The following is a 16,371-nucleotide window of genomic DNA, read 5'->3' on the forward strand; positions in this document are numbered from 1 at the left end:
ATTGAGCAATCATATAATATTAACAAAAATATAGCATATTTGTTCTGGACTTTAGGGAGATTAGGGCTATTTGTTTTTTTGCTCAGACTCACTAACTCACACATGATACATGAATATGTAACATGCAATTTATAACAAATTAATAGGACCTTTTGTGTCACTTTCGGTGGTCTCTATTTTTTATCTGATTTACCTTCTTATTCTAAATTGTTTAAGGACAGTGTGGCACTTCAGCCTTCAGAGATTACCTGCCACAAATGTTAGTACAGGTACTTGATTATCCCTTAGCATCTGTTCATGCATACCCCACTTTACTTAACTGGACGGGTTTCAGATAACTCATAATTTCTTTCTCAGTCACATCCTCTCTTCCATTCTAAGTCCTTTCCCTGCCAGATGTCCAGAGGATACAAGTTAAAATTTGTTTATTAAATGATTGATCTATTCAGCACCGCTGTGACAAATGGGAAAAGAAAATATAAACTTTGCGGTCCAAATTCTGTTCTCTACTTCTGTGTGGAAGACTGAAGCTATTGATGCTCACCTAGAGGTCATGGGATTGCCATGGGAAGCACTAGGTCCATGGAAGAAGCCCTGTTTCTCTGGAAACTCTCTGCATGTTCCCCAGGGGCTCTGTGGCCCTCAAGAAAAGAGAGCAGTTCAGTTGCATTGCAGCTCATTCTGCTTCCCCTCCCAAACCTCCCACATCTGTGCTTCAAGTTGGCCTTGGATTGCACACATTCCTTTTTATGGACTGTCTGAGAGGTAGTCATCATTTGTGTCTTTGAACACAAGCCCTGATGAAACTGAACTGTCTGCTTGAAATGTCTTCTTTTTTCTGTTAATAGAGTACCATTGACTTTCTCTTCACCACTTGATCGGTCCCACTGGCAGTTCTCCAGTCTGCAAGTCTACAACCCACAGTACAAAAGCCTACTTACAGAGGACACCTCGTGTCTGTGAGCAGAGCTATCAATAAAGTCCTTGTGTTAGTTAACAATCTGGAGACGACCTTTTAGCTGTCTTGGGCAAATCTTGAAAAGAAGGATCAACACTCAGACCACAGTAAAATTTGGTGGAGCTAGGAACTAAACACTTAAATTCCTTTTGTGACTCTGATGTGCAGCCCCAATGCCTATAGAATCATAGAATCATAGAATTGTTTAGGGTGGGAAAGATCTTTAAGATCATCAAGTCCAACCGTTAAGCTAGCACTGCCAAGTCCACCACTAAACCATGTCCTCAAGCACCACATCTACCCGTCTTTTAAATACCTCCAGGGATGGAGACTCAACCACTTCCCTGGGCAGCCTGGTCCAGTGCCTGACCACCCTTTCAGTGAAGAAGGTTTTCCTAATATCCAACCTAAACCTCCCCTGGTGCAACTTGAGGCCATTTCCCCTTGTCCTATCGCTTGTTACTTGGGAGAAGAGACCGACCCCCACCTCGCTACAACCTCCTTTCAGGTAGTTGTAGAGAGCAATAAGGTCTTATATAGGGTAAATGAGCTCAGAGCAGCACACATCATTGCTTAGAAGACAATGAGGGCTGGCTGAAGTTTCTGAGCTGTAAAGGTTTTATACCCAGTGATTTCTTGCTCTAGTCTCATCAGATGGTGTCAAAGGCATGTATAAACGACGCCAGGTTTGCTGTAACCTCCCATTCAGCTGTGAACAACAGAGACCTCATTTTCAAATGTTGCTATGCAGAATTGAGCTTCAGTGAAATCCAGGAACTTTCCTAGATGAAGACAGCCATGTCTCTTTGTTGTGGGACCTGGTCGTTCATACCATCAGCCTTTTCAGATACATCACTCCTCCCTTTTAGTCTTTCTTAGCTCTGCCGATCAGCATAGGAAAACACATGGTTATCCCCCAAATACACTCACAGTCCAATGTGGCACCATTCACAGACAAATGGCCAGATGAGAAATTCTCATCCCCATGAACTTCCTAATAGGCCTTTCTGAGTTACATCCAGCAGCAGTGAATGAGGCTGTTGGTAGCACTTGGGCTTCTGGTTCCCTGCGTATACAAGCAGTGGCATTGCTTTGGCCTTCTGTTGTTGGGAGTTTCAACAATCAAAATGATTGAAGTTTTACCTTTTCAAGAAAATAATGAATGCTGAGATTCTGCATAGCACACTGAAGCTTCAGAAATAAGGAGTAGAGTCATTGCATCTTGAGTAGTGGTCACAGACTTGATATAGTTGAACTAAACTCAAGGGAACAAATGAGGTCTGTTAACCTCAGTATCTTCTGTTTCTTTTTCTTTTCTTTTTTTTTTTTTCCCCCAGATTTGTTTTGTGGCAGTTGGGTTAGTTCTTGGGTTTCCAAAAAAAAAGACAGAGAGTTTGCCTTCTCTTTGAATACACATGATTGCATTTGAGTGTGTTTAGTGCTTATTTTACAGCTCTTTCTGGGCATAAATAGTTAAATGGTTCATACAGAGACAATTGCTGCAGCATGTAGGATTCTCACAAGGAATTCTTACTGATTGTAAGTGATCCACAGAATTCCAGTTTTTATAATTAAGTTAGAGTCCCTACCAGCACCTGGTCTGTGGGAAATATAGGTCCCTGCACCCACTGTCTCTCTGTCTCCAGGCTGGGGTTTCTACACATCTCAAATGACGAGGAAAAGGTAAAGCTGGGCCTACAACTTGGTCCAGGGTCAGGATGATACCCAGAGGATTTCCACATGACAGAGGAGCATCACATTGGCATTTTTCACCTGCTCAGCCTAGGAAATGTGCCCAGACCTACCTCAGAATTATTCATGTCCACCCATCAGGTTTTTTTTCCACTTGCCCTGGGGATCCTTGGTTTAGACTGAAAGCATATGAAGGAATATTAGGAGAATAATGCTCTGTCCACACCAGAGATGAAAGAGAGGCCCTCTGCTCCTTCTGAGAAAGAGATCAGATGGTGGAGACCGTAAACGAAAGGGGGAAAGGAAGCTGGATGGCAGGAGATGGTGCCATCTTGCCCCAGACTGTAACCCTTCTGCAGTTCTGCAATACACACTCAGGTGTATTCAGCTGTCCTCGTAGTCTGCCACAAGCCAAGTCCTGTGTTTTTCTTTCTTGAGTTACAGATAGTGAACACGCCTTAGGGGATCAGCCTTGGCTAGAAATGTTTCATAACAACAAAGCTTATCTAAGTTCACTAGCTAAACTGTCTCCTGAGTGTTATAGCTCTGCAGAAATCTTTGATATAAGTCTGCTTGGATGTTTGCTAGTTTATATTTGTAAAGTAGAGGTGTATGGGGAACCTTCACCTGATACTGTTGTTCTGTAGACAAATCTTGTAGTCTGTCAGTGAGTTCTGTAACCCTGGAGACCTTGACAACATCCAAAGCTGTGGATGAGTCTCCTCAGAATAAATTTAGCTGATACATTGCAGACATCCATATCCAAATTAAATGCATGAGAATCCCTTCTAGTCACTGGCAAGAAACAGACACCTTTCTCTCATTACTCATCTCATTCTAAAGTAGTTGTCTAGAATAGATCAGATTAATTCCACCCAGAAAGACCTCTGCCAGCCCATCTGTGTCAGAGCTGTGACTCTTAACCTGTCTAGCTCTGCCAAGAGAAATCTCTAACGGGGATGTGGTTATATGGGCAAAAGTTTTACTGCTTTATTTTGATTTGCTATAGGATCAGATCTGGCAGTGCATGATAATTCATTACATTCCAGGGCAAAATATAGTTTTGTTGGTATAGTTACGTTCACACTGGAAACACTTTCTGGTAAAGCGCAGTCATTTCCTCTACTCCATGCCTTACAAAGACCTGCTGTCCAACTCATTCATTCACACTTACTTGTTTGCAATTGTAGGCTTTCATTTCTGGAACAGTGCATAGGAATTGTTTTATTCTCTTGATTTTCCAGTACATTACTTCACTCTGCCGCTCTGGGGATAGAGAATAATTTCACTGATGAACTTTTGATTTTGTGATGCTTGCCCTTATAAGCTGTCCATCCAAAGATTACTGTCTACCAAAGCACCTATCTAATGCACACAGTTATGTCCTCTGAGAGGGGTCTCTCCCCGCTGAAGTCAGTGACAAAGTGTCAGTAAGACAGTATTAAATACTTTTTTTTTATTACCAGAGAGAAGCTGTAACCTTAAAAATGTGTTAGCTAACATGATTTAAACAGTATGCTTTAAAGTGCTCACAGGCAGACTGAGATAAACTTTAATTTATGAAAGTTCAACATGAGCCCTAAGATGTATCATATTGAAATGCCACTGTGTTCAGTTTTCAAAAGTGTTAGAAAGTTTTAAATCGAATCTCCAAATTTTTTATTAAAAAGTTGTATTCATGCCCGCATATGTTGCTGACAGCTTCCACCATACTGAGGATTTCCTTTTAAATCTGGCTTCTGGGGTCAGGGACAAGCTTTTATTTTAAGATTTTTTTTTTTTTTACTTTTTATACTTTTTATTTTAAAATAAAATACTTTTATTTTAAGAATTGCAATGGAGAACAAAATTCAAATATATAATAGCTAGGGCTTGAGGGGCAAACATATATATATATATATACACATACATATATATAAACACAGTCTTTTGATTTGTGAATCAGGTAGCAGCACAATCGACATGCTGAACGAATACGCAACTCTTTCATTTTTTTTACAGCTTTTTTTCTTGCTTTATGTTTAGTCCTAGAAATCAAATCTAAAGTCTAATGCCTCCTGTTATCCTCTGTGAGTCAGCAGAAATAAACCTGCAGTTTACTTGCTTGCAGGGTGAGTCAGCAAGACAATCCTGCCACCCTGTGTCAGGCAGGATGTAGACAGTGAAATGCTTTTTACTGTTGTCTTTGGCTCCTGGCAGCCCTCACAAAATGAATTTTGATCAGCAGTATCCTGAAAGCAAAGTGTGACCAGACTAATTCAACCTTCAGGGCCTCAAAAAAAAAAAAAACAAAACCAAACAAAAAAAACCCACAGGTACAATTATGTAACTCATGCTCATCTGATTAACCAGTATCAGTTAACAGTGAGATTAAGGTAGTTGCCATTTTGCCAGTCAAGTTTCAGGTATCGGTGAAAAAAGGCAGAAGCTCAAGTGTTCAGATGAAAACTAGGCCAAACGTATTCTGACTCAAAATTTCAGACCTCGTATCTCTTGTGCTTGCAAGTCTACAGCCGCATAGGCAAATTACTTCCAAAGAGGTATTGGTGCAAGGACACAACAGTGGAATCACATTTTTACGCCTAGGGTTCAAGTATAGCTCTGAATGTTTCCCTTGCTCTGCTTCCAGAAGATAACAAGATAAGTAACTTTAAACACAAAATGCTGATAGGATTTATACCAGTTCTGGTAAAAAATGTACTTTTAGTAAAACAATGCTGTCTATCTTACCAACAAGAAGTAAAATGACTCACATGACAGCCCTGACTCATGGTTTGCAAGCTGGGTGAATCCTTAACAAGGATAGTCCACAATAATTTATCACAGCTGGCTTCAATGACCTAGTAAGGTTTTTCAGTGATTAAAATTAGGTCTGATTGTTTTAACCCCTTCATTAAAACATGAACACAGGCATTTCAGAACACAATTTGTGTGCATATAAGACTGAGTTGTTTATGAAAGAGTTTGTGCAAAATACCCAATGAGAAAAACAACCCTAACAAGATCAGATATAAGTGAAGCACTAGCAGAATTCATTTAAACTTGAAAAATGAAAGCTAAAACAATTGAGGAAATAAAATCCAAGCCAGTGAATTTGAGAAGTGAGAGAAACTTAGAAGGCACTCCGGGCAAAACAGGCAGAAAGAGATTAATAGCCACAAATAGGCAAAGAATTTCATAATGAGCTATGACAGCAAAAAGTCAAGGTCAATCCAGAATTCCAGGGAATTGTTTAATGAGAAGTTCCCTAAAATTGGATGTCTTGTTGCCAGACACTTGCCATATATATTGCAAATATGAATTTGGATTTGCTATTTAAAAGAAAAAAAGGAAAAATAAATAACTTTGTCTGACCCAGCTAAATTATAGCTACAGAACTATCAATGTTGTTACAAACCAAAAGAACTTGACCGTGCCTGGGAAAATTTTGCTACTTCCAAAATGCCATTGCTGTGCAGGTGCGACTTGGGGCTGCAGGCAAGAGGCTAATAGATAACCCCAGAAGTGCAAGAGAGGCTCTTCGGCAGAGTAGTGCAGTCCAGGGTTAAGGGACCGTTGCTGGCGCAGTGAAGAGGGAATTATTAGATATAAGCATGTAGGACCTAAAGGACTTGCTCAGCATCAGTATCGCTTCGTTCACTATTTTTTTTTTAAATTATCAAAAGCACATCACTGTGAGAAAGAAAAACAGCAAATGTAAGCACACATACATATGTGTCTGTATCTGTTTCCTGATATATATGTATATGAATACAAAATGGCAAGCAAAAAATATATTTTTAAGTGACAGCAAATATAGCTCATTTACTTAAAAGTGTAATATACTCACATAAATGCTGTAGTTGCTTTAGTAAATGACTTCAGTACTCCCTTATTTCACAGCTATGTTTTTCAAATACCAGAGTTAGGATCAGCTGTATTGATTAGGGTCATTACTCAGAGTTCCAGCGACAGTCTGTGCAATCAACATAAATTGATGATTAACAGGATCATTTATTTGGAAGCATCTGGAACATGAAACCATGGGGACAGTCAAAAGATGTGCATTTGCAGACTGTATTTTGCCTTTTATTGTTTCCATGAACATTATTTTCCTGTAAATACTTTTTTCCACCCCTTTCAAACCCTAATTTTTGATGATTGTGTGCACTGTGCATGTGTAGTAGTAGCTTTGAAGGATGATAATTTAATGGTGGGTCTCGCAGTGGGGAGAAAATTAAAATGTACAGCCTTTTGTCTGTGTGGTGAGTTGCTAAATCACTTCCCACAGTACGGCGCAGCTTGTGGCATTTTACATGACATAAAAACTCTTCATTAACATGTGTCGTTACTGTATCCCACTGTGAAAAATGTGTTATATTAGTTGGTCTGCTTATAGGTAAACCTTGTTGTAGGGAAGGATTTTGTACTCCTGTGAATAAAAATTAAATATTGAAATGTATTTCATATAGTTTTATCATGACACAAAATTCAAGGAAATAGGTTGGAAGATCTCTCTGCCCTTAATGTCTAACACAGTATTTGTTGTCTCTTCTCCACTGTCTGTGTAAACATCTGTTCAATTTTTCTAAACAAAAAGCCTGGAAAAGAAGTATATACTACACATTAGAAAAGGAAAGAAATACAGTTGGCTTTGACAGGGAATTACTGTCTTTTATTAATTCTGCACACCTTCAACCAAAGTCCACCTTGCCTAGGAGTAGGTCAGGAGCTTCCATATGAGTACTCTGTCATCTGCCTCCATGACAAAAAAGCCTCCAGGGTGTGCAATGTCAGTGTGACATACTGTGTGTCGGGACCTTACTCTGCCTAACGCTGTTCTTAGACTTACTGCCAGCTGTTTAAGTGCCAGCTGCAGTGTGCTGGTTGTGCAGGTACAGGAAAACACCTCACCTGATGGGCTTTTCTTCTAAAGAGGTGGCCATCAGAGCTCAGGCACTGGAGGTAGTGGGGAGGAGGGATACAGAGTATAGTACTAACTTAGAGCACAGTCTTTTTTTTTTACCTTTTTTTTTTTTTTAAATGTAGTAAGTGCATAATTGGGCTCCTGCTACATTAGAAAGTAGTTTCAAGGTGTATTTGACAGCTGGGAAGAAAGCAGGGTGCAGAGATTGTGCCAAAGATGCAAAAATTAAGGACATCTGCAACCTGATTAATACAAATTAAGTATGCCCTGCAAGCTTGTGGTCCTTCATTGTAACTCCAAGTAAAGGGACATACATAAGAATTACAGTTTGAACACGAATGTCTTTTGCCCACAATATATTCATTTGATACCATATACCATTATCAAGTGGATTTGCATTTTAGTGTCAGAAAATAATCTTCTGACAACAACAGACACTTGGTACTCTTATTTGAAACAACACTGTACGGAAAAGGCACCAAAGCTAATTCACGGACTATTAAGAAAATTATTTGGATATTACATTAAGAATGGAATGTAATTCAATAAAGTACCCAGCAGAGGCACTTCTGAGTGCAAGGTAAGAACAGATAGAAATGGTTGATTAGAAAGAGAGAAAATTCTGATTGATGAATCTCTGTGATGCCTACCTCGCATCTTAAATACCACACAGAATTACATAGTTATCAATGCCATGTCAGTTCTTATTGCATTGTGTTAAATGCAGACCCAGACTGGACATTATTGAGCAAGCATATACTTCCTCATTACAGTTATGGTAATGGATTATCACTAAGATACTTACATAAGAAAAAATGTCTTAAACACACAGAGAATATCAGGTCTTACATCTTTAGTAGTTCTCTCCTTTTTCTTTTTTTTTCTTTTTTTTTTGAGTTACTACACTTTTTGCAAAATAATATGTCATAGTTCCTTGCATAATGTCATAAAAATGTATATATTAAAGATTAGCTCAGTTTTACCCTCCAAAAGAATTCATTCTGAGTATCTGTATAACCTGTCAAAACTGAAATGTGGTTTTCTAAAATGAAGTTATGGCTTCAGAAACTTGTAGCGGAGTCTTCTGTTAAGGTAGCTTTTGTGTTTTGTTCACTGCCAAAGCTAAATTTATTTTAAGTAAAGTAGACGCAGTTCCTACCAGAAGAATGAAAATCTCTGATGCTCTGGGTAACGTGCATTTTGACTAGCCTTCTGGCTAAAAATGAACGAGAAATTTGTTAGTGCCACACCTGTCATGCAGCTTCTGCATCATCGATTTATCTTCCTCCAAGGGAAGGTTAAACGTCTAGCCTTTCATTGCATGGTGTGCATTCTTTGGCTCTGCAGAAGGAAGATAAAGCCTGTCAGAAGGAAGTCGTGAGTCATTGGTATTCTTCTGGTTTCTTCAATATCAGCTTATTTCACAATCTGAAGGCATTTTTCAATTCATTTGCCCTTCAATCCAGACAGAAAACATAATATTGTATAAACAATAACTGACATATCAAATACAGTCAGTCCTGCCCAATATTCATATCTCCCAATCTGTCGCAAGAGTAAAGGAGTTGGTATATCCCATTTTTGCTATTACATCCACTTCTTCCCAGATCCTTCTCCCTTGCTGCTTTATGATACTGAGGATGGAAGAAATTTATTTTGTTCATTTTTTCCCCTTTTTTGCCCCCATCCATCCATGTTCAATACTCCTGTGTTGCTGGGACATCTTAGCCTATTCTCTATCACATGTTAATAAGCACTTGCAGTCAGCAGGTGCTGGTACCATCACTGAAAATAAACATTGCAAATTCAGTATACGTCATCCATTCTGAATAGAAGTGGAGATGCTAGGATGTGCACTAGATTTAAATTCTCGATGAGACGGATTGAGGTGCAATTTCCCCATTCCTGTCACAGGTTCATCTACCTCAGCTTTGTATTTTGATATATTTCCTTTATTGATTGCTTTTCTTGGTTTTCACTAATTGCTTCAATAATTATAAAGGGGTTCATGAATGCAAGAGGTAAAAGAATCTGTATTAGCCATAATCATTTAGCTTTTATGGCCCTCAGCTGGGGCATGCCACAAAGATGAAACGAGTAGCAATAGTTTGAGTTTAAATGTTGCAAATATCCAGATCTTCCTTGTCAGTAAGGGAGAAAAGATCCTGAGCTATTTCTCAAAGCTAGTTATGTTTCTTGGGACTGTGTATGCCCCCAGCGGCTCATCAGTTCAACTAAAATCTGGCAAATGTTAGGATCTTCTTTTTATTATTACTGATGTTATTACTAATTATTTCTAATATAATCCCACTATGCCAGTAACCATGGCCACAAAAAGTCTAGTATTCAAGTACTCCAGGACCCTTCTGTCTTGTTTTTACTCAGTGCTTCAAATTTTTAACCTCAGCACTGTCTTCAAAATCCCAATCAGAAAGTTGAGCTGGGGTTTTTGCTTGGTAGGTTTATACATTTTGGATGGCTTGTCTCCCACTAACAGTAGATTATTTACTGGAGAACAGATGGAAAGCCTGAGGCCACCTCTGTCCCTGCCCTCCCTGTGGCAGGGTCTGAGTGCCAAGTGCAGAGCAGCTGGTGCAGAGCCAACTTCCACATGGCCATCAAGATTGAGCACTGCAATCATTTAACATGCCGTATAGAATAATCCTATATAGGCCCCATCTCCATCATGTCCCCAAGATGAGTGGGATAGAGGAGACGGAAAAACTCCAAGATACAGGGGCATTCCTAAGGCACATAATCTATCAGGATTGCTGGGAAAAATAAGGGTTTAGGAGATATAAAGGAGGGCATGGGGAAAGGAATGGAGCATATGGTACACACTGAAGTATAGAAGACACTTGGTAGTATGAGGGAGACCTCAGACTCCCCCTGTGGAAAAGACGGCTTGAATGGGGACAGTGCCAGAGCTCCTCACAGACAAGGAGGGTGGGAAAGGGCTCCTGACATGATCCTGTCCCCTGAAAACATGGGAATGGCAGAGCTTCCCCTTACCATCCCAGTCTGTGTCAGGGATTGGAGAGGGCTGTGCCATACCTTCTGACAACATAAGATGGGGACTGGGGGAAGGGGGGAAAGATATCCTCCATTGCCTCAATTACAGAAGGAAAATCATGTCTCCTGAAAATGCTAGAAAGCAAGCCTTCCTGCTCAGAGGTAACCAGGCATTTGGCATGCTGCTTGCAAATAAAGGAAGGAAGTTCAGCTGGGGGCACTGAATGCTTTTGGACACACCTCCACACCTCCAAACTCATAGCTGCTTCTCTGACATTCCCCCTCACCAAACACTTAAATAAACTGTGCAAGTTTTAGAATAGATAACCTGGACTCCACCCCAGATCCTGTTACTACACTGCAACCCCTCATAGTTCAGCTAATGGGCTTTGGAGGCAGCATGCTATAGACAGAGATGGGAGAATTTTAAGGATCAATCACTGAACTCAACATAAGCCTAACTTCAAAAAAATAAAAAGGTTTTGATACAGGTTTTGTTAATTTGGCTTTGGGTTGGATTTTTTTTTTGCTTTGTTTTTTTTTATTTGTTTTCATGGCAAGATGATGCACTCCAGTTAATTGCATACTCCTTTCTGAAACCAGAACATCAGAAGCACAACATGTTCCCTGAACTTGCTGGAATAAACATTATACATGGTCCCCTCTGGAGCATTTTCATTAGGGTGCTTCTCTGCTGTCAGTGCGTGTGACTTACTACACAATTAATCTAAAAAGCCCATAGAAACCAGCCCCTCTAGGGATGACAGGCATCTTTGGAGGGCTTAGGCCCAAACAGTGGTGCATAGATTGCGGCTGTCTCTCAAAGTTCATGTTCCTGATATATTTAGTGTATGGGCATATCTTTACTGAATATATTTGTTTGCTATCCTTGCTGTCTGTGGGTGAGAATATACTGGAGACTATTCCAGGTTAAATTAATGTTTGTTCTGGACATATATGAGTTAGTAAAACGTGATCCTCTGGAAGAGTGAACCCTAAGGTGTGCCAGTAAGTGGGTTCTACCTGAAATGGGTCAAGTACAAGTGGCAGTTTTGGTTTCTGTAGCAGTTTCTCCAGGGTACAATGCAGCGTTACCCAGGCGTAGCCGAATTAAGTCTGAACTCTTAGGGGAAAATATATCACGCTGGATCTGACAGGTCGAGAAAGGCAAGGCTGCTGCAGCTCCATGCCCCAGGTCCAACCAGTAGTGAGGCTGAAGATGTATTCCTAGCAGGCACGTATACACAACACACGCATGTACAACACATATATATGCATATATACATGGCCAGCCACACAGATCACAGACAGACACACAGAGCACTCCCACAAACAAAACAGCACCAACAGCCTCATCCTGCTCCCCTCCCTGGCAGAGCAGCATGGAGGTCCACTAGTGAGAATACATATCTGTGTAGACATATATACAGCGTGGGTCCTTCCATCAGCTGGGCTCATATACTCAGTCTACCCAGTAGCTGCCCCTGGATCCTAGTCTCCTCCGTTGCTGGCACCTGGACATACAAGCCTCCAGTGTTGACCCATGGTGATTGGGTTTCACGCCTGGACAGTGGGGCTGAGGCTCTTCTGGGACAGCCCTGGGAGAGGCCTGGATGTGGCGTCCCTTCTTCTGAGCCCTTAATTTGGGTTGTCACCTGTGTTTGTGCCCCTGTGCTCCTCTGGGCTTGTGGATATGGGCCTTTGAAAGGCTGATGGCTTCTGCAATAGTCCTTGAAGCAGCCAGGGCCAGGATATTATTTGGGCTCTCCCACCCGCCACCGTCTCTCTGTGCTCCTTTGCGAATAGGCAGATGAGTTTTATCACATAATTTAATGTGAACAAGCTAGTTTGCACAATGGTAACATCACAGCAGTGCTCCTATATTGCTCTGTGCTAGCTACCTTGGCTTCCAGCATGTCAGCTACCTCAGCCAGCTGGGGCTGTGCATTTCTGAAGCCTGCTCCATCTTACTGTGCAATACTCCTTGTAAGCTGCCCACATGAGCACACGCAGACACCCCACCATTGTTGCCTGGACAGTTATTTGAAGCTCTTGCATGTTCAGGAATGCAGAGTCACACTGCGGCACGAAGGTTAGTTTCCTGCTTCTATGAAGGTTTTGTTCTTTCATGGTTGGTTTTAGTCTTCCTGCTAGAACCAAGTTCTTTATTAAACTGGTTCTTTTATAGATGTCAAGCAGAGTCTTACCTAAGAATAGACATAGCCCTTTAAGCTTGTACCTGATCTTTTCGCAAAAGATAAATGTGGTGCAACATAGATCTTTTACCTACTGCTTCCTCTCTGTCATGAAGGTGCATTTCACTATGCTTGGTTATAACCAGAACTGACATTTAATTTTTTGGCAGACTTGGAGGGGGGTAGTGCATGGTAATAGTGTCTTTGGTCTTTATAGTGGTGTTTTCACCATTTTAAGCATTGTAATATTCATTTTGAAACCTCTGTGCTCATGAGAAATGAGGTAACAGTGGATAGTTTTGCCTAAGCAACACTGGTTTTATTCTCTCCTTCAGTAAATGACAGCGTTAGAAGTGGCAGCAATACAAAATCTCATTATACTCTATTGAACTAAACAGCAATATCTTCAGAAGAATATTTTGTGAACTAGCAAGTATTACAAGGCATTTCCTAGGAGCAGAACTACGTAGCACAGTAATACTGAAGCAGTGTGCATATGGACATATGCCAGTGTGAACCATTTAACTTTGCCTTTCTTTTAGGGTTCATTTCAAACAAAGTAGGATTTTTGTGTTTAAAACACAAAACTGTTTTAAACATTTTTTTCACATAATATTTCATTCCATCAAACAAAGGAAAAAAGCCTCCATATTATCTTCGACAGTCTTCTGTCATAATAGTCCAAAACGCTTTTGGAGATTTATTGATGTAACTTTATAGTACTTCAAACCAGTAGTGGAAAATACAGCACTGCTTTAAGATGAGGAAATAACATTGTTTTAGTTAGCATTCAGCAAGTGCTCTTTTCTGACAAGGAATATGGCAGAATTACAGTACAGGGAGAACAAGTCTTGCGTTGATCATTGAAAGTAATGGATCATTGAACTCCTACATTAATCTGCCCCTCTGGTGTCCCATACATTATAAAGATTCAAGCATGTTGCAGATTGCCTGCCTGCCATACAACTAGAATGTGAGAGATTTACAGGGTAAATTACTATTGACATACACCAGGTCACTGAGACTGAACAAGAATTGCTGTATTCAGCTTACTGCAAACATCAGCTTTGCCTTTCCACGTCTTCAATCTTCCTGAGGCTAAAGTTCTTTACAAGGACAATGGTTTGTGTTTTGGATTAATCAGAAGCCTCAGTCATTTGAAAGGTCATGTATGCAAGGAACAGCAAAATCTCTTTTTTAACTGACCTGTGTGTTGGCTTTTGTGGAGAATTCTGGAAAACAAAATCTATAGAAGCCGTTAGTGGAAATGTATGTCTAAAAGAAAACATAACAGTGATAAGCCTATTATATTCTTTGAATCCAAGCTCCTACTGATGTAGGGTTGGGTGGGGATACATTTGACTGATTTTCATAGTCAGTCATTTCTATTTTTGCACTACAGAGTCTTTTGCAAAACGTAAGCCTTTGAATTGTTATGAAGGACAAGATCTCTTCTCTTGTTGCTTAAAAAATTCTGTATACCTAGAAGATGAGACATAAGCAAAGCAGATAAAAAAGTCTAAGAATAAAATAAGTCACTTTGGTAATGAGAAGCATTTGAATGCACAAGTTCATAGTTCATAGAATGAAAAATCACATCTGGCTGCAGTAGAATGAAGGGTGTTACATTCTTAAGCAAAGAAACTCATGTAAGGCTCTGGATCAAAACCAAGACTGAATGAATACTCTTTACACTGATACGATGATATTTCTTCAGGTTGTATTTCTTAATTCAATTTCTTATATTTCACCTTTGAAGAATATGCAAGTAATTCCTTCTGTAAAGCTTAATATTTTTACTGTATACTTTGCTTTTGAAACATCTTCAATTTCCTGCTGACATAAGGGGAACAAATTGACACCCAACTCATAACTGTTCAAAGCTAAGCTCTTTTAGAGTCCTTAATGGACTAGCATCCTCTGACGTTTGAGCTACTAGTATTTGCAAAGTTGCTATGGTGACAAATGTAGTTCTGGTTAAAAAAAAATAATAATTCTATTTTGCTTAACCACAAACTCCAGAAGAACTCATCATGGTTCCAAAAGGACATTTCTGCCAAAATGAATGCACGGTGCCCTTTTTTCTGAGCAATTGTATCTTTAGTAAAATGTAAGCGTACAGGGAAGTCTGACCTCGCTTTGGTCACGGTACCTTATGACTGCCTACTCAAATTACTTTAAAACAGGTTTAAAATAGCACAGTGTCCATTTCTTGAAGGAAAGATCAGGGCACAAAAATGCCTGAGGCTTGCTTCAATTTGTTTTTGGTCATTCCGATGAAGTATAGCAACCCTAAAGGCAGTGTGATCCTTCCCGTTAGGTTCCTCTGCCCAGCACAGCAAACCAATCACACATGGCGTAAAGGTGCTTTGACTCATGCAGGGGGGTCTGGGGCTATGGGCAATGGGCAATGGGCAATGGCATTGGACCCAGGGTTACAAAGATAGCTGTAGCAGTTTTTGCCCATGTCCATCCCTCTAGTCTTGCAATAAGCAAAGCCAGCTGGGGAGATTTGATCCATCTTCTGTCTTTCACTAGAAATGGTTGTCAGACGACATCATGATCTTTTTTGTGCATGAAACATTTTGCAGACAGGGATCTGAATATGTAGAGATAATAGCTGTGTTATGAGAAGGGGGCACTAGTGAACTTGGCACCCAGACAGACCAGCTTCCAAAACACTTAGGAGACAGACTTGTGAAGCTATCTCATCTTTTCTTACAGAAACCCAGGGCCCTGATATATAACCGGATTCCCTTCCAGGGTGCCCTCTCCTAAATGTGTAGCCAAGCAGGTTAGTTTCTATTCCAGTGCAGTTTTCCTAAGCACCCTATATTGTCCAAGGGCCAGGGGGAGGAGGCAGAGAGAGAGATGCTCTACATCTTTTGCTCTCTCCATTGATCATATGGGAACAGAAGGGAGATTAATATCCTACCAAGCACTTGACTCAGAGCCTAAAGCCAGACACAGTCACAAGTTCAGGGCTTAGAGTAAGCTTGCTGCACCCTGCGTTACCTTCAAGGGCAGGTACTGCTCTCAGTTAGAAGGTGGTAGCCCAGACGTGGAGCTTTCCTTCCTACAGAGCATATCAGTATCAGCAGAATGGTGGCAGTCAGCAACTGAGAGGTGCTACAAGTGTGCTCCTAAGTTGCCCATTAGCTGTATCACATTCAAACTGCAGAAGAGAGCTTTGTAGGGTAAGCTGTTTCACCACCATCACTCAAGGTACCTTAGTCTTTCAAGGCCTCAGAAACTCCAGTTCAGCTGTAGCCATGGTTAGGGTTTGTATCATTTAAATGGAAGGTAAATCAAAGTCCAAACTCAGCCCCTGTCCGTGGCTTAATGCACGATATAAAAGTTCCTGGTAGGTCAAAGACCTCTAGTGCAATGTGCTGAAGAGAAACAACAGAAGGAAGACCAAATGGCTTTGAAGTTTTGCTGATAAATTTAGACCTAAAAGGTGAAAAATAAGAAATTAATAAGCTTTTGATTTTGTTTCAAAGCTCTGGTTTTAGATGATAAGGTTTGCATTAAAATGTGAAAATACTTTTTTAATTATGTGAGAGAAAGTGTCACCACTTCTTTCTAAAAATATCAATGGCAGGAGA

At 40.3% G+C, this 16,371-nt stretch overlaps 1 protein-coding gene across 2 annotated transcripts in view; it reads left to right on the forward strand.

The window, feature by feature from the left end:
* Window positions 1-16,371, forward strand: part of RAB3C (RAB3C, member RAS oncogene family) — a 140,721-nt gene that overhangs the window by 103,786 nt on the left and 20,564 nt on the right. The gene's annotated exons all lie outside the window — the stretch shown is intronic.

The sequence above is a fragment of the Nipponia nippon genome, unplaced genomic scaffold, assembly GCF_047370975.1.
Source record: "Nipponia nippon isolate SJK-2023a ecotype South Korea unplaced genomic scaffold, ASM4737097v1 scaffold_20, whole genome shotgun sequence".
Taxonomy (NCBI): Eukaryota; Metazoa; Chordata; class Aves; order Pelecaniformes; family Threskiornithidae; genus Nipponia; species Nipponia nippon.